The sequence below is a fragment of the Helianthus annuus genome, chromosome 5 (assembly GCF_002127325.2).
Source record: "Helianthus annuus cultivar XRQ/B chromosome 5, HanXRQr2.0-SUNRISE, whole genome shotgun sequence".
NCBI classification, from domain to species: domain Eukaryota; kingdom Viridiplantae; phylum Streptophyta; class Magnoliopsida; order Asterales; family Asteraceae; genus Helianthus; species Helianthus annuus.
The window spans coordinates 12430459-12450461 of NC_035437.2; the positions used below are offsets into that span (position 1 = coordinate 12430459).

At 38.3% G+C, this 20003-nt stretch overlaps 1 long non-coding RNA gene across 1 annotated transcript; it reads right to left on the bottom strand.

The window, feature by feature from the left end:
- Positions 1–16946: 16946 nt before the first annotated feature.
- On the bottom strand, positions 16947–18876 carry LOC110938511. Its single transcript, XR_002591447.2, has 3 exons — positions 18383–18876; positions 17573–17646; positions 16947–17134 (listed from the first exon to the last, which is right to left on the bottom strand). It is a non-coding gene; the product is annotated as an uncharacterized LOC110938511 (long non-coding RNA).
- Between the last annotated feature and the right edge of the window lie 1127 nt (positions 18877–20003).

Sequence of the window (20003 nt, forward strand, 5' to 3'; positions counted from 1 at the left end):
GTCACGACCCCCGACCCACCCTGGACGGAATCAGGTGTCGTGAGCAGTCCCGTGGTACCGGTGATTATTTTTATTTTGAAAAACATTGCAGCGGAAAATTCATCAGGACCGTGAGTTAGGAAAAATATCAGAGTTTAGAAACACCAGATTTTATTTATTAAATAGATGGGATAAACCCATGTTTTACAAAGATAGCTTTTAATATAAAAACGATATTTCTTAAATTGATTTAATTAATGAAATAAGCCACTTCTTGATGCCTTCGGTGCCGGATCCAATTCTTACTCCAATATACTGTAATTACCTGAAACACGTTTTAAAAAGATTTTGTCAGCGGGAAATACTGAGTGAATCATTCTGTTTTTCTAAAACGACCCGTTAGTTATAATTCACAGTATTAAGAGCGATTACAATGTTTCTATCAACCAATTATCAAGAATGGGTATTTGTCACTCGATTCATTTATGTGACTGTGGTCATACCACTATTGGGTCCCGTTGCCCAAATAGTGACGGTGTACTCACACAGAGTAATAATAACTCACATAGAGTAATATTCACTCACATAGAGTGATAATAACAGTAATGTGCACAATACCCCACATACCAGCTGTAATTTGGTGATTACAAAGACTTAATCCCTGTAATTATAACCTTTGAAAATAATTTGAGGTATTGTAATACTTACTCACAAACTGTGAGAAAACAGTTTAAAAGAAGAATGACTCACATACTGTGAGAAAAGAGTTTATAAAAGAGGAATGACTCACATTATAATCATGCAGATTCATACGGCCAAAGTTTAGTCTACAGATAAGCCTTGATATATTGCAGATTTATACAGGTAAAGCTTAGCCTATTGATTTATCCTTGTAACCTAGTGCACACAACTAGGTAGGTAACTTAATACAGCAGTTACGTCAATTCACGAGATTAAACCTTCACAGCGATTAATCAGTGCAATACTCGATAATTCAATCGGATTCACAACGAATAACAGAGCATAGTCCGAATTCGAACAGCACTCTAATATTCAAGTCGAAATCACGACGAATAATCAAAGTACAAGCTCAATTGAGCAGCACCTGGACTATCGTTGGATAGTTATAATCGATCGGACGTTGAATCGTAATAGCGATCGAGTTATTACCCTGATTGCGGCAGCGTTTCGAGATTAGTGTGTGTTTGTGTAGTATTTTGGCTATAACTTAGCGTGTACAACGAATTTCTTCGTCGTTTTTGTGCTAGAAATCAAGTCCCAGACTCCTCTATTTATACCTGAAATTAGACACCGTCGCGTACCGCGAGGGGTATCACTATAGGCGTGGCGCTACGCGAGTGGTAAACTATGTTACGCGAAATTTGTCCCTGTAGCGTAGCGCGAGGGGTAACCCCTATAGGTGTCGCGCTACGCGAGTGGTCACCTATTTTCTATAGGTAGCTTCGTGTCTAAGTAACTTAGCTGAGTTGATAATCAAGTTTATTTAGATAATCGTAACTAGGGTTTTGCCTCCCCCCTGAGTTTTAGGGGCCCTGATCCTGATTGTTCTGGAAATTTTAGGGTTAGTGCAGAATTACTTGGGTTTCTCAATTAGGGTTTTCTTAATAGCTAATTACCATCCTAATTATGGATTTTAGTGGCAGTTGTTACAATGGTGCTGTTGACTGCAAAAATTGCATCAAAGAATGCAAAGTTTGTAGTACAGTCACCTATCTCAATGGTAAGAAAGTTAATGATCTGACTGCAAGAGTCAGAAGCGTTGAGGATCAGATCCTTGACCGTGATAAAATGTTGAAAGCTTCAAACGACAGATTAAAAGAATTAACTAACAAAATTGAAAATGATAAAATTGACCAAGAAAAGGTTAGGAAGGAAAATGAAAGGTTAGATCTTGAAAATCGTCAGATCACTGAAAAATTTGAGAAGCTTAAAAGCACGGTTAAAGATAATGATGAAAGAAACGGTAAGACATATAAGGAAAATGTTCATTTGTCGACAGTGCTTCGGATAAAAGAAGAATTAATCAATCAACAACTGGATGAAATTGCAAAGTTGAAGCTTAAATTTCAGGAAGCTGAAATTGAAAATGAAAGAATCCAGTTGAAACTAAAAAGTTACAACTCCGCAAGCTTTGTGTTTGCAACACATTGTTCCAAAACCCATAGGCAAAAACAAAGCTGGCGAAGATATCTTTTCAGATGGAATCGGGGTGGGTTATCATCAAGTTCCACCACCAGTTCTAGACATGTATTCGAAAAAGCAATCTGGGTTGGTTAATCTTGAAGAAGAAAAAGAAGTGAAACTTCCTGATACAATTGATGTCACCTTCACATCTTCCTATGACGATAGTGTTCAAATTGAAGTGGTAAACAGTGTTGTTAAGAATGTTCTAAAACCGGACAGTGACACTACTGAGGAAGATGAATGTTTCTTGGACAAATACATTCCGAAACTAAAGTTCAAAAACAACTTAAATGATGAACCTACTCTTGTCATGTACAAGATGTCGGGATCTAATAAGTTGTATTAGGATTCTGAGTTTCCATTAGAGAATGTAAATGTTGCAAAGTTGACAAATGTGTTCAAAATGGTTGAAATCGATTTGTCTGAAGTGAAAAGTTTAAAACAAACAAAAAGACAAATGAATTTTGAAAAAGATAAAGCTTACTACAAGAAGCCTGTTGTTCCACTGCGTTTTTATAACAACAATCGAAACAATCGAAACAATTGGTCGGGTGGTTATCAGGGTGGTAAGAGTTATCAAAAGAGAAATGTTCAAAACAAGAAGTTTGTTGAGAAGAAAGTGTTTGTGAACAGTTCAAGTTCACTTTCTGATGAAGAGAAAAAGATTTTTTCGAAATCAAATGAAGAGTTCTTTGAGAAGAAAGCTTCACAGCCTCAGTCTGAAGGTACAAGTCGAGTAGTTGACACTCGAACATGCTTTAAATGCAATCAAGTTGGACATATTGCACGAAAGTGTACCAACTTGAAGCCTAAGACTGAAGTTGTGAAGATTCAAAAGAAGAAAGTTGATCCTAAGGGAAAAGCTCCATTGATTGTTGAGAAAAAGATTGTGAAAAATGAAAATATCAAAGTCAAAACAGAACCCGTAAAGAATGTGGTAACTAAAATGGACAAGTTTTACAAACGGGTTACGTCACCTCAACAAGTTTGGAAGCCTAAAACAAAGAAACAAACTTCAATTCCACAAGTGAAAAAGGTGGTGAATTCAGTTCCAATTGTGGATGATGCAAATTTTCCACCACTTCAAGCTAAAATTTTTAAGAAACAAAATGGGAAAGTTGAAGATAAAAAGGTATTACCCAAGGCTGGTCAGGCTTGGGTGGATATTTTCTTCGTTTGAAAACCCTGACTTGCCAAAGCTTCCGTGTTGGTTATTACGAAGCATGAAGCAGCATCTTTATTGAAATGTGTTTTTTAAATCAATTTGTGATATGTGCAGGAACTTCCGAGATTAGTTTCTGATGTGTGTCGGTGTGTATATAATTTTGATGAGTATTTAAGCCCTTTTTACACTTTTAGCCAAGTTTTAAATTTATAAAACACGATATTCACTAACACTAAACACACATATGGGCAAGTGCACCCATCGTGGACGTAGTATAGTGTTGGTAAGATACCGAGGTCGTCCAAGGACACAAGAGCTTTTAATACCGGTTTATCCTCAACGTCTAATCAAATCAAAAAGGTTAGAAAAATGTTTTACACTAAGAAAAATAAAAACTAACTAAATGCTGAAAATAAAAATAAAATAAAAACAGATAGACAAGATGAATCACTTGGATCCGACACGTGTATTAGTATAACCTTTGATTATTTTCGCACTTTTGCACTTGTTTAAGAGATTATCTTAGTTATTGTAGTAGGCCCCTCTTTTGAAGGCGACGTTACCCTCAACCCAGTAGTTTGAGTCAGCAAGGATACAATCCTAAAGGGTCGGATTATTGAAAGATAATGAATTAAGTTATTAATGCAAATTATGGTAGGCCCCGCTTCTAGCGGTGACGTTACCCTCGGCTAAGTAGTCTGAGTCAGCAGGGATACAGTCCTAAATAGCCGGGTTATAGTATTAATAGTAGTTAACTTATGAGGGGGTCAAAGAGTTTGGATCCCCGCCATCCAATACCTATGGGCATTGAAGGAGATCCTACTAAATTTGACCCAGGTCCCAAGCAGGACCTCTAAACGCTGAACAAGGGCAAGACCTTTACCAAACCGTTCCCTTAACCCCCGACCAGGTAGCCAACATACCTCCATATAGACCGTGGAGATATGAATGGTGAAAATCTTTTATTTTATATAGACAGTAAAATAACGCCAAGACACCACGGACAAACGATAAGGAAAGATCACCTTCAACATAAGTAACTAGTTATTAAAGTCATTAATACAAAACCAAATAAAAAGTGCAAAAGATTAAAAATAAAAAGTATTATACTAAACACTTGTCTTCACCAAGTGATGTAAGAGACTTAGGCAAACATGGCCTTGATTGTCAAGAACTCTTACGATCAATCTTGGATCCCGAGACGACTCACACACTCTACGATGGACAATGGATGATGGTGGTGGATGATGGTGTTATGGTGGTGGTGGGTGGTGGATGAGGTGTGAGAGAGGTGGTGTGCCAAGGGATGAGAGAGAATGAAGCCAAGCTCCTCTATTTATAGGCTGAACAGAAGGCTGGACACGGCCCCGTGTCCGCTGGACACGGCCCCGTGACCGCCTGACACTCTCTCTCCTCATTAATTGTAATTGCGAATTACAATTAATGCGCCTGCTGTACTTTCACCACGCCCCCGTGCTCGCTGGACACGGCCCCGTGGTGGGCAATGGAAGCTTCTACTGGTTTGTCTTTTCTGCTGCTTCCTGGGCACGCCCCCGTGTTCGCTGGACACGGGGCGTGTTCAGACTCTGTTTCTTCCTTTTTGCTTTGGGAGGTGCCGTTGAAGGTCCGGGCAGTCTACTTTTGTTCCTTTTCTTGTATTTATGGTAGAATTAGTGGTCTTTTTGCTTCTTTTGTGATTTTGAGCTCATTTCATCCTGAAAATACAAAAGGAAGACAAAAACACTCTTTTTTCAACATTAGTACTTAAAAAGGGTTAGTTTTATGCCTTAATTGATGTGTTTTATATGTTGCATTTTACACACATCAAATACCCCACACTTGAACTTTTGCTTGTCCTCAAGCAAAACTCTTTAAATGTGGCTTACACTCCCAAATGGAATAGGTAGAAGAGAAGTTTTTTAGCTTGTCCTAGAGTGTCGGGAATCCAAGGTTTTTTATAGGCTTTATTTTTATTTATTTACAATCCTATTCGTTATGATTTATTTTGAACTTTTCATAAGATAAATTACTTATTTGGGCATAGCATGCCTTATTAAAATTCCATTTATATACAAGTTCACATACCTCACGGGAGATCACTCAACACTCGGCCGAAGGTGTATATTTTAGTGAATCACTCGAGAGCGACACGGAACTTACGTCTTTCCATAGGCTTGCCAAGCAATCAATCCTCCTCCTTTTTAACTTTTTACCTTTGTAAATATCAAGAGGACTTTTTTTTTTTTTTGGGTGAAGGCTTGGGTTTAAAGGTGGGTGGTTGGTTAGTGGTTAGTAAAAAGGGCGAAAAATCGTAACAAGCGTCGGTTTTCGTGAAGTACCTTATTTTTAGTGACTTTTTATTTTGAAGTATTTCTCCAAACAAGCTTTTATAGCTTTTGTTTGTTTTTGACTTCATCATCATTTTTTTTAATAGTCACATAAAAAGGTGAGTTTACGAAAAAGCGAACTTGTTATTAAAAAAAATAAATAAAAAAGTTTTTGGTGGGTAGAAAGGGTTTTTGGGGTAATGAAATGAAAGGTTTAGGCTCAAAGGGGTTTTCTAGGGGATTTTAGGTTGGTAAAAAAAATTGAAAAAATAATGGTTTTGAAAAAAAAATAGTTAGTCCTAATGCCTTCATCATTTACTTACTTGGGTTTAAGTTGGTAAGGACCGGGAATGTATCGTCGTGGCAAGTTCTAGATTTGTAAGGACCGAGCGGCTATTCACACAAGAAACGAAAAATGAGCATTTAATCTAAATATGTGTATTTTTATGCTCAATAAAGGCTCAAAACTCACTTTTGTGGGAATGAGTTTTTAATGTGACCAAGCATATATAATCGAATTTTAAACTACGCTTGTTATGCCGTTTCATAATTTTCTTATGTTGGTTCCTTTTTTATCACGACGCTATCGGTTGTAAACTTGTAAAAATATAACCTTTTTTAGAACTTGTTCTTCCCAACTTAAACTAAGACAAGTAAATAAAAAAAATGAAAAAGTTTTTGAAAAAAATTTGGGGTGTTTAGCGGTTCCAATAGAGTTTTCTGTAAGGCTTGTGTTTAGGATTTTGCAAAATTTCAAGGTTTTAGCATCCCCCCCACACTTAAATTACACATTGTCCTCAATGTGTCCAAAAATAATATTTTTGGTTGATTAGAATGTATAAAAGTATGTTAAAAAGCAAAGGTTTATGTTACTGGCAGTCTAGACACGGCCCCGTGTTCAGCGGACACGGCCCCGTGGTGAACTGCCAGTAACGAAAACTTACAGAAGGTGGACACGGGGGCGTGTCGGGTGAACACGGCCACGTGTCGGGCAAAAAATTGCAGGTCAGTAGCCAAACAGCAGATCTGGGAGATGGACACGGGGGCGTGTCGGCTGGACACGTCCCCGTGTGGACAGTCTGTTAGCCTGAAAAATAAGGTTTTCTCCCGGTTTCTTCATCCTAGGGCTGCAAGTGCTAATGTTTAGCACCCTAACCCTTGCATTGCACCTGTTTAATCATTCAATACCAACCAACCAAGCACAAACCATCCTAACTTACCATTGTCAAGCATTATCCAAACATAAACTAAAAACAAAATAAAGATAAAAAGTAGTTCGGGAAAGTAAATTGTTCGACAAATGGCACGCAGGCCATGAATTGTTTGATAGATAAGAAGGGCATTCAAACCTGTGGGCTCATCACCAACCAGCCCCTTGTTCCTCCCAGCCTCCTACTCCATGTCTTCATCACTACCATCACCTCCACCCCTTGCCTCGCCATGTACTCCCGGATGCTACCGATATCATCTTGTATATCGTTGACGCTGCGCTCGATAGCTCCAACCCGGTGGTATGTGTTGTTGGCGAGGTTGTAGGTGTTCCTGGTGCACATAAGGTTTTCCTGCAAAAGATCATGTAAACTTTGAAAATTAGGAAAACCGCCTCCTTGAGAGGAGGATTGACCCGGATCGCCTTGGGGTGGGTATTGAAAATGTGGAGGTGGTGCATGAAGAACTAGAGCCTCCTGCGGGTTCCATTCGTAGCCTTGCGTCCTTTGAAAGCTCACCGTCCCGTCCTCCGCTTCATAAAGCAAGTTCATGGCTCGGCAAATATGATAATCGACCCGTCCTGACCATGGACTCCTTTCGAAGGACCTTGGGATATTCGTGAAGTGCTTGAAAAGACGGTACACCCATCCCCCGAAGAAGATTGGTGTAGGAGTAGAGGAAAGGCGGTTCAAGTGCATGTTTCGCAGTAGGAAGTAAGGAACATCGAGGGGCTTCTGGTTGTGAATGCAGTGAAGGACAACCAAATCTTTCAACCCAACAACGCCACTACTGTCATGGTGTTGGTTCAGCGAGTACGTGAGGAGCCTGTGGATGTAGCGGTATAACGGGTCCCTCAGTTTGGTGCTTTTGGTGCTGCTTGGGTTGTAGATTCCTTCACCTATTTGAGCCCATGCGGCTTGGCGTTCGGTCGCATCCAAGTCTCGCAATCCCCCGGTATTCTCTTCATTCCCTGCTTCTTCATCCTTGTATAGCCCAATGATGGCTCCAAACTGCGCCATGGAGGTTCTATAGGTGGTCCCTCCACATCGAAATTCAACCGCCTCGTGATCAAACGGTTCGCATCTCGAGTTGAAAATGAAGGTGCTATAAAACTCCATCGTACATTGATGGACCGACCGAAGTCGGGCAGTCAATGCGACGTGCAGTGGACCCCTCACAATGTTGTTGAAGCGGTCAAGTTGGTTCACCATGGTTAGCAAATCAGTACACGCCCGCCTTGGGTATTCTTCCGGTCGTGTTTGTAGAACCTCGTACCGTGCCCTAGCATCCAGTTCATTTGCGCCAAACCTTGTGAATTTCGACATCTGAAAAGAATACATTAAAAAGTTAGTACGAAACCAGGGAAATTAAAGTGAAACTGCAAACAGTGGGCTGGACACGGCCCCGTGTTCAGCGGACACGGCCCCGTGTCCAGGCGTCTGTAACCCAAAAATTCCATTTTTCGTCCCGGTTTCGAAAACCTGAAAATTTTTAGCCCAATAGTAGCGGTTTCCCCCGAAAATGAAACCCTAAGTGTCATTTTTCCCATAACAAACCGTTTACCCTTTCAATTTCGTGTTTTTCGGTTCAAGAACAAGGGTTTGGGGTTTTATTTGGAAATCGGACAAATCTATCAACAATACTTGCCTAGTTACTTTCTACTACACTAATCTAAACTACTACTAACAAATTTCATCAAAAATTTTGAGTTCGATCCGGATGAACATGAAGAACCCTAGATTTTTCCCCAATTTTTGATGTTTTAACTACATGCAAGTAACTAATCTAACTACTAATGAAGATAGAATCATACCTTGACGTTGTTAGATTTGGTGGTGACGTTGAAAATTCGCAGAAAATCGCCTCTAACCAGAGAGTTTTCGGCTAAACGGGGCGTGTGGAATGGTGTAACTGATAGGAAAAGAGGGTTTTATTCCGACAGTCGCCTCGACACGGCCCCGTGTCCAGCGGACACGGCCCCGTGCCGGGCGAAGTTTTTGAAAAAATTTTATTTTTAATTATTATTTTTTTTTGTGTGTGTGCTCGTGTGCATGCCCCTTATTTCCGAAAAATGATTTACCGGTTTTTAAACGTACACTTACCTGTAACATGTCGGGTACGAATTTATTCGTTAACCGTCTGAAGTGAGATCTCCTCTTCCTCATCCTCAATGGATCCTCGGTAGAGTTTCAGCCGTTGGCCATTGACTTTAAATGGTGTCCCATTTCGAGTTTTAATTTCTAATGCACCGTGTGGAAAAACATGGGTGACGGAAAAAGGTCCTGACCACCTAGATTTTAACTTACCAGGAAATAATCGAAGTCGTGAATTAAACAATAGAACTTGGTCTCCAACCCGAAATTCATTAGATTTAATATATTTATCATGCAAATTTTTCATTCTTTCCTTATAAATTTCGGAGTTAGAATATGCATAATTCCTAAGTTCGTCTAATTCGTTTATTTGACAAAATCGATTTTTACCGGCATTTTCCAAATCTAAGTTTACGTTTTTTATTGCCCAGTAGGCTTTGTGAGCTATTTCTACTGGCAAGTGACAACTTTTTCCATAGACGAGTTTATATGGGGTTGTGCCTATAGTGGTTTTATAAGCAGTTCGAAAAGCCCATAAAGCGTCGTCTAATTTATCGGCCCATTCTTTTTTATTTATTCCTACGGTTTTTTCAAGTATTCGTTTTAAACCTCGATTAGTCACTTCGGCTTGCCCATTTGTTTGAGGATGATATGCTGTTGAGACCCGGTGATAGACCCCATACCTTGTTAATATTTTTTCGAGTTGATGATTGCAAAAATGGGTACCTCTATCACTTATCAAAGCCTTTGGTGTCCCGAAACGAGAGAACAGCTTTTTCAGAAATTTTACCACCACTCTCCCATCGTTTGTTGGAAGAGCTTCGGCCTCTGCCCATTTAGACAAGTAATCTACTGCCACAAGTATATATTTGTTTCCCCTTGAAGGTGGGAAGGGTCCCATGAAATCGAGTCCCCACACATCAAAGATTTCACAGACAAGAATGCCATTATGAGGCATTTCGTTTTTGGAAGAAATATTACCTGATCTTTGGCATGCATTACATGTCTTTACAAGGTTTTGAGCATCTTTGTAAATGGTCGGCCAGTAAAATCCTGAATCAAATACCTTTCGTGCGGTACTTGCGGCACCATGATGTCCTCCATATGGACCTTCATGACAATGATGGAGAATTCTTCGTGCTTCATTACCATAGACACACCTTCGGATGAGCTGATCAGCACACATTTTGAAAAGATAGGGGTCTTCCCAAAAGTAATGCTTTACATCAGCAAAGAATTTCTTTCTTTGATGATGTGGCCATCCTTTGGTGACTACACCGCTAGCTAAGAAATTAGCGTAGTCGGCATACCATGGTTCTTGTCTATTCTCTATCATTTCCAAGGATTCTGTGGGAAATTTCTCGTTGATTTGCTCGTCCCTGGTTGTCTCCAAAGCTGGGTCTTCTAAGCGTGAGAGATGATCTGCAGCAGTGTTTTCTGCTCCTCTTTTGTCCTTGATTTCAATGTCGAATTCTTGGAGGAGTAGAATCCATCTTATCAAACGGGGTTTTGCGTCTTGCTTCTTGAAAAGGTACCTGATGGCTGCATGGTCTGTATAGACTATTGTTTTAGAAAGAACAAGATAAGAACGAAATTTATCAAAAGCAAATACCACCGCTAGTAATTCTTTTTCTGTAGTTGTATAATTTTCTTGCGCATCATTAAGAGTTTTACTAGCATAATAAATTGGGTGGAAATGTTTTTCTTTTCTTTGTCCCAGGACTGCTCCAACAGCAAAGTCGCTTGCATCGCACATGATTTCGAATGGAAATTTCCAATCTGGCGCTATCATGATAGGTGCAATTGACTAGCATTTCCTTGAGGGTTAGAAATGCTTGATTGCATTCCTTGTCAAAGATGAAGGGTGCATCTTTTTCAAGTAATTTTGTTAGAGGCCTTGGAATTTTTGAAAAGTCTTTGATAAACCTTCTATAAAATCCGGCATGTCCTAGGAAACTTCTGATTGCTCGCACGGAGGATGGAGGAGGTAATCGAGAAATAGTCTCTATTTTTGCTCGATCAACTTCCATTCCTTCGCTTGAGATTTTGTGACCGAGTACTATTCCCTCTGTTACCATGAAATGGCATTTTTCCCAGTTAAGGGCGAGGTTAGTTTCCTCACATCGGGATAGCATTCGTTCAAGATTATCGAGGCATTGGTCATATGAGTCTCCAAAGATGGAAAAGTCATCCATGAAGACTTCCATTGTCTTTTCGATCATATCATGGAAAATGGCGACCATACAACGTTGGAATGTTGCAGGCGCATTACATAGACCGAATGGCATGCGTCGATATGCAAAAGTTCCGTAGGGACATGTGAAAGTTGTTTTCTCTTGGTCTTCCGGTGCTATCGGTATTTGAAAGTAACCTGAAAAACCATCTAAGAAACAATAAAATTTATGACCGGATAATCTTTCTAACATTTGATCAATGAAGGGCAAAGGAAAGTGGTCTTTCCTAGTTGCTTCATTTAATCGCCTATAATCTATACAGACTCTCCATCCTGTGACGGTTCTTGTTGGTATTAATTCATTTTTCTCGTTAGTTATTACCGTCATACCTCCTTTCTTTGGGACTACTTGAACGGGACTTACCCACGGGCTATCGGAGATAGGGTAGATTAGTCCGGCGTCGAGTAGTTTGATGACTTCATTCTTAACCACTTCTTGAACATTGGGGTTCACTCTTCGTTGTGGTTGAATTACCGTCTTGTAGTCATCATTCATTAATATTTTGTGCGTGCACATGGAAGGGCTTATTCCTTTAATATCTACAAGCTTCCAAGCGATCGCGTTTTTGTGTTTTTTAAGTAAGTTAACTAATTTCTCTTTTTCTATATTACTTAATTTAGATGAAATAATTACGGGTAAACTACCTTCTTTGCCTAGAAAAGCATATTGCAAACCTTTAGGAAGTTCTTTGAGCTCAATGGGTGGGTCTTTAGAAGACACCTTATTTTGTGGCTCATCTAGATCAAGAACCTTAAAAGTTTGTTCTATGGCTATCTCTTCCTCGACAAAGTGGTCCTCTTCGTTGGTGGTATCGGGTGGTTCAGCTTCATCTTCAATTAGGGGGTCATTGTTGCCAAAAGGATATTTCATTGAGCGCTCAAGATCTATGCTCCTTTTGAATGCCCCTAATTGAAGAGGTAGATTGTTGAATTTCCGGTTTTTCAAAGCTCTATGAGTTTGTACAAAAGGTTTTCCCAAGACTAAGGGGGGCATCATCTAAGATGACGAAGTCGGTTGGGATTACCATTTGATTTGTTTGAACCAAAACATCTTCAACTACACCGATTGATTTTATTACTTTCCGATTGGATAGAAAAATGGGTATTTGAAGTGGAGAAAAATCACTAACACTTAATTTTTCAAAAATATAGTTAGGCATTATGTTAACGCAAAGATCCTTATCGATGGTGATATTACTAATAAATGAATTTTGAAAGAAACATGGAACCGGTGTAATGTTAATTTCAAAAGGGTCTTCTTTTATTAGCGAGGTTTGATCATTAGTTAACTTAACGCTTACTAAGTCTTTGATTTTAGCACTAGTGTTTAATTCTTTTAAAAACTTAGCATGAGGGGTTATTAAACAATGGTTTTCGAAAGTAGGTGACAAGAGGTTAATTTCTTAGAAATTAGACTCTTCTTGAATTTTAACGTTATCGGACTCACCATTTTCGTTGTTTAACTCATGTGTCGGTTTTTCACTTTCTTGTTTTTCCATTTTTACATTTTCAACTATCTCTACGTTATTATCATTTTTTAGTTCTTCTCTTGCGCGGGATTCCTCTTCCCTTGCGCGAGATTCTTTTATGCAACGTTCGATAGTTTTAATGTGTTCTAATATCCTATTGGTCACTTCGGTGAGATTGAAAGAATTTGGATCCTCAAAGCTCGAATCCGGTTGTTCGATCCTTGGCTCCTCATAGTACTCATATGAAGTAGATGGTTCACACCATTGTTCTTCATTGTAAGTATATGATGGATAAGGGTCGAAACTTTGTTCTTAATAGTACTCATATGAGGTGGGTTGTTCACGCCATGGTTCCTCATAATAAGTGTATGAAGGTGGTGGCTCATATGTTGAATCTTCAAAGTATGAGTATGAAGGCTCATACCTTGGTTCATCAAAATATGAGTATGAGGGAGGAGGTTCATACCTTTGGTCTTCATAGGATGTGTATGAAGTTGATGGCTCGTACCTGGGCTCCTCATAATGGTTGTATGAATTGGATGGTTGATATGAAGTATTATATTGAACCGAGCGTGTGTTACGACAATTAGTGCAATAATTACCCCTATAATCATCCTCATCATAGGTGTAGTTGTAACCTCTTGAGTATTGATCCATAAGAATCACTCAACAGACCACAACTGAGTCTCGGGACCAGAAAACACAAATAAGACGGAAACAGAAGCTGGACACGGCCCCGTGTTGGGTGAACACGGCCCCGTGTTCAGGGACTGTATCTGGGCGTTTTAATTAAAGTTACTGGTCACGTTGAGCACGGGGGCGTGTTTAGCGAGCACGGCCCCGTGTTCAGACTCTGTATCTGGGTATCTACTCTAAAAATATGCAGCACGGGGGCGTGTTCAGTGAGCACGGCCCCGTGTTCAGGCTACTGTAAATGCAAAACTAAACTAAAATGCAGAAAAATGCGCGCGTTTTAAAAAGGTTTTTAAAAAAAACTGATTAGGCCGTCGATTTTAAGCTTTCTTAAAATCCTTGTGTCCCCGGCAACGGCGCCAAAAACTTGATGTGTGTCGGTGTGTATATAATTTTGATGAGTATTTAAGCCCTTTTTACACTTTTAGCCAAGTTTTAAATTTATAAAACACGATATTCACTAACACTAAACACACATATGGGCAAGTGCACCCATCGTGGACGTAGTATAGTGTTGGTAAGATACCGAGGTCGTCCAAGGACACAAGAGCTTTTAATACCGGTTTATCCTCAACGTCTAATCAAATCAAAAAGGTTAGAAAAATGTTTTACACTAAGAAAAATAAAAACTAACTAAATGCTGAAAATAAAAATAAAATAAAAACAGATAGACAAGATGAATCACTTGGATCCGACACGTGTATTAGTATAACCTTTGATTATTTTCGCACTTTTGCACTTGTTTAAGAGATTATCTTAGTTATTGTAGTAGGCCCCTCTTTTGAAGGCGACGTTACCCTCAACCCAGTAGTTTGAGTCAGCAAGGATACAATCCTAAAGGGTCGGATTATTGAAAGATAATGAATTAAGTTATTAATGCAAATTATGGTAGGCCCCGCTTCTGGCGGTGACGTTACCCTCGGCTAAGTAGTCTGAGTCAGCAGGGATACAGTCCTAAATAGCCGGGTTATAGTATTAATAGTAGTTAACTTATGAGGGGGTCAAAGAGTTTGGATCCCCGCCATCCAATACCTATGGGCATTGAAGGAGATCCTACTAAATTTGACCCAGGTCCCAAGCAGGACCTCTAAACGCTGAACAAGGGCAAGACCTTTACCAAACCGTTCCCTTAACCCCCGACCAGGTAGCCAACATACCTCCATATAGACCGTGGAGATATGAATGGTGAAAATCTTTTATTTTATATAGACAGTAAAATAACGCCAAGACACCACGGACAAACGATAAGGAAAGATCACCTTCAACATAAGTAACTAGTTATTAAAGTCATTAATACAAAACCAAATAAAAAGTGCAAAAGATTAAAAATAAAAAGTATTATACTAAACACTTGTCTTCACCAAGTGATGTAAGAGACTTAGGCAAACATGGCCTTGATTGTCAAGAACTCTTACGATCAATCTTGGATCCCGAGACGACTCACACACTCTACGATGGACAATGGATGATGGTGGTGGATGATGGTGTTATGGTGGTGGTGGGTGGTGGATGAGGTGTGAGAGAGGTGGTGTGCCAAGGGATGAGAGAGAATGAAGCCAAGCTCCTCTATTTATAGGCTGAACAGAAGGCTGGACACGGCCCCGTGTCCGCTGGACACGGCCCCGTGCCCGCCTGACACTCTCTCTCCTCATTAATTGTAATTGCGAATTACAATTAATGCGCCTGCTGTACTTTCACCACGCCCCCGTGCTCGCTGGACACGGCCCCGTGGTGGGCAATGGAAGCTTCTACTGGTTTGTCTTTTCTGCTGCTTCCTGGGCACGCCCCCGTGTTCGCTGGACACGGGGCGTGTTCAGACTCTGTTTCTTCCTTTTTGCTTTGGGAGGTGCCGTTGAAGGTCCGGGCAGTCTACTTTTGTTCCTTTTCTTGTATTTATGGTAGAATTAGTGGTCTTTTTGCTTCTTTTGTGATTTTGAGCTCATTTCATCCTGAAAATACAAAAGGAAGACAAAAACACTCTTTTTTCAACATTAGTACTTAAAAAGGGTTAGTTTTATGCCTTAATTGATGTGTTTTATATGTTGCATTTTACACACATCAAATACCCCACACTTGAACTTTTGCTTGTCCTCAAGCAAAACTCTTTAAATGTGGCTTACACTCCCAAATGGAATAGGTAGAAGAGAAGTTTTTTAGCTTGTCCTAGAGTGTCGGGAATCCAAGGTTTTTTATAGGCTTTATTTTTATTTATTTACAATCCTATTCGTTATGATTTATTTTGAACTTTTCATAAGATAAATTACTTATTTGGGCATAGCATGCCTTATTAAAATTCCATTTATATACAAGTTCACATACCTCACGGGAGATCACTCAACACTCGGCCGAAGGTGTATATTTTAGTGAATCACTCGAGAGCGACACGGAACTTACGTCTTTCCATAGGCTTGCCAAGCAATCAATCCTCCTCCTTTTTAACTTTTTACCTTTGTAAATATCAAGAGGACTTTTTTTTTTTTTTGGGTGAAGGCTTGGGTTTAAAGGTGGGTGGTTGGTTAGTGGTTAGTAAAAAGGGCGAAAAATCGTAACAAGCGTCGGTTTTCGTGAAGTACCTTATTTTTAGTGACTTTTTATTTTGAAGTATTTCTCCAAACAAGCTTTTATAGCTTTTGTTTGTTTTTGACTTCATCATCATTTTTTTTAATAGTCACATAAAAAGGTGAGTTTACGAAAAAGCGAACTTGTTATTAAAAAAAATAAATAAAAAAGTTTTTGGTGGGTAGAAAGGGTTTTTGGGGTAATGAAATGAAAGGTTTAGGCTCAAAGGGGTTTTCTAGGGGATTTTAGGTTGGTAAAAAAAATTGAAAAAATAATGGTTTTGAAAAAAAAATAGTTAGTCCTAATGCCTTCATCATTTACTTACTTGGGTTTAAGTTGGTAAGGACCGGGAATGTATCGTCGTGGCAAGTTCTAGATTTGTAAGGACCGAGCGGCTATTCACACAAGAAACGAAAAATGAGCATTTAATCTAAATATGTGTATTTTTATGCTCAATAAAGGCTCAAAACTCACTTTTGTGGGAATGAGTTTTTAATGTGACCAAGCATATATAATCGAATTTTAAACTACGCTTGTTATGCCGTTTCATAATTTTCTTATGTTGGTTCCTTTTTTATCACGACGCTATCGGTTGTAAACTTGTAAAAATATAACCTTTTTTAGAACTTGTTCTTCCCAACTTAAACTAAGACAAGTAAATAAAAAAAATGAAAAAGTTTTTGAAAAAAATTTGGGGTGTTTAGCGGTTCCAATAGAGTTTTCTGTAAGGCTTGTGTTTAGGATTTTGCAAAATTTCAAGGTTTTAGCATCCCCCCCACACTTAAATTACACATTGTCCTCAATGTGTCCAAAAATAATATTTTTGGTTGATTAGAATGTATAAAAGTATGTTAAAAAGCAAAGGTTTATGTTACTGGCAGTCTAGACACGGCCCCGTGTTCAGCGGACACGGCCCCGTGGTGAACTGCTGTCACACCCCAACCAATGGCGGAAACATCGGGATGAGACGAAGTGTGAAGATTGCTAGAGACATCATAACACTATTTGTGACAATATTTAAATAATCCCAATTTCATTTCATAACTTCAAATAGTCAACATTACATAAACTCAAATGACAACAAGTTCCAAAAGTAATACATAGCAACATAAGCTAAATTGATACAACATATTAAACCTAAACGTCTATATGTGTATCTAGGCATCAACGCTACTTCTTTTCATAGCATCGTCATCATCAACCTGTAACATGTTTAAAAATACAATTCAATGCAAAAGCAAATGCGAGTATACAAGTTTGATACATACATAGCAAAAGATAAGTTGTGAACAATTCCTCGTAGCAAGCATGTGATTCAAGATAAACATTTAAATATGGCATGTGTCTAACATATCAAACCAAAAGAGACGCAACATGCTCATGACATAACCTCAAGTCTACGGGCGGGTCGTCAATCCTATAGCGCTACATATGTCACGGTTTGGCTCGTACGAAGTTAATGATAAATTCAACACATAAGTTTCACCCAAGTTTAAAGTATCAAGCCATCACGTATACAAGCATGTTATAGGAATGTTCATGTGTTTAAGCAAAATGTTCATGTGTAAGTTTTTGATAAGTAAACATGTTATACCCCAAAAGTGGTAAAAGTAAAAAGGGGGAAATACGAGTATACTCACATTGGTTGCGTTTGGAAATTTCTCGAAGTAACGCACGAGTAAAGATTGAGAAACCGAATGAACGAACGGTTATCCTAGATTTTCAAATACCACATGACAATCTAGTTAATAATTATTGGTTAAATAATTAACCCTAATATTTAAGGTTTGTAAATTAATTAATTAGATATTATAATTTATCCATATTATGAATTATAATGAATTATTAAATATTTACGTTATTAATAAATTTAGAGATGTTATTATATAAGGAAAATGAATTAGGAATAATAAAAGAAAAAAAATTTAAAAAAAGAACATTGTTAAAATTATAGCTTTAAGGTTTCACAAAAATAATGGATTTAAAATAAAACAAAATAAAATAAAAAGGAGCTGTTAGTTGATTTAAAAGTTTAATATTAGAAAATGAATTTCTCAAAGAAAATCATCAAAAAGAAGTCACAGAAACAATTTGGAAATTCGTTATAAAACTTTTGGTGTTTTGCTAATTAACATTTTCCAAGATCTAAAAGCTTGTAATAACATTAATTTATTTTTGGAACACAACAGTAGTTAATAATGAATTTGGTGGGATGATGTATTATTTTCAAAATAAGATAAAGTGATATGAATTTACATATCAAAAACTTAAATTATCCAAAGTGATGTTGAACAGGAAGAAAAACAAACAGAACCGCACAAGAAAAAAAAAAGATAAGGACTCACTGTTTCTTTTAATCTTATCTTAATGTTTGATTAACATTACAAGAGTTCTTCATATAAATGAAAAAATAAAATAAAACGAACGGATTTCTAAGAAAAGAAGTATACCGAACAACAAAGGTCGTGAACTCGAGATGTTTCCCGCGAACTCCGATAGTCTCCGGTGTCGTGTGCCCGCCGCCGTCGAGTTTCCCGAAAAAAAAAAAACGGTTGCGCATCTCTCTCTCTCTCCGTCGTCTATCTCTCTCTCTCTCTCTCTCTCTCTATCGTTCTCTCTCTGTCGTGGCTCTGCCGCCACTGCCGTGCGCCGCCACCATCATTGGTGACCGGCTGTTTGTTTAATAGAGGGAGAGAAGAGCTGAGTGGGAGTGAAGGGATGAGAGTGGAAGGTCACGTGTGGAGTGTGAACGAGAGTGAAGGAGAGTTTGGTTGCCATGGTTCTGATGTAGGGTTTTCTTCTTGTTAAGAAGGTGAAGTTAGAGAAGATGGAGTAGGGTATTTGAGGGGGAAGACAGTAAACGGCAGATGAAAAAAAGGTAATAGGGTTTTTGCTAAAGTTTTATACTTAGAGTTTAATTAGGGGGGTTTAGTTAGAGAATTTGCACAAATAGTCCCCGTGGTCTAACTAACTAAGTTATTTTAAAAGTGGTTCAATTAACTAACTAAGTTATGATATATATTTATATGGATATATATATAGAAAACTAACTTTATAATACAAACTAACTAGATTATTTTTATTAGCTAATTTTAGAAGTTAATGAGACAACTAGATTATCATAAAAATGCACTTTAATTAATAAAATTAATTAATTTATATAATTTGTATAATGGCCATATTATAACGATTTAAATTAAAGATAAAAGATTTCTTTAACGATTAATCGTTTCGCGAAATTTTCAAGTTTCAAGAACACAACGTTTACACAAATAGGATTTTAATTAAAGGTTTCCAAATAAAGAAGGTATAAAAACGCAGGGCGTTACAGTCTCCCCTCCTTTAGGAAATTTCGTCCCGAAATTTATTCAAGAGGAAGACTTGAAAGGATTTTGGCAAACAGAAGAGGATTGTTTAAAATTGAGGCCTTGAAGTTTGAGACGTTTTGAATAGTATGAAATTTGAAGAGCGAAAAGATAGGTTTGTAAGAGTTCGTTTGTCTAAAATGATTGAGATATTAAAAACGCACACGTATGTGTGTTAGACAAAGTGAGCTTAAATAATTTAGAGTAACTCAAAATAGAGACGTATTAATATGTAGCGCATTTAAGAGGGAATGATTGGTCTAATAAACGAATGCAAGTATGAGAAGGGTAAGTGTATTGGACGAATGAAAACGTTGCGTTAGGGATGAGGTTTCGTTGTGGATAGTCGGATATCACGCGCTTAGCAATGCGTTTGTGAGTTATTAAAGTTTTGTATTAGGTCAAAGAGGTCTGCAAAACACCGAATTTCTCGTGGCACGTTTTACGAAAGTTTGGTAGCATGGTGAAAACACTTATATATAGGAAGTACCAGCGGCGTATCCACCATGTTTTGACCACGTTACGTCCGTTTCGTATTCGGTGTCATGTTACGTTCTGTCTCTTACCATACACAGTAGTACACTCTATGGTTCTCATACGCCGATCACTGTAATCTCGTGTGCACCCGCGATTATATTGATCGTCGCATGATCCGCATAGCTTGTACTAGTCGTGTATGAGTCAGGGTATACATAATTTAAAATTA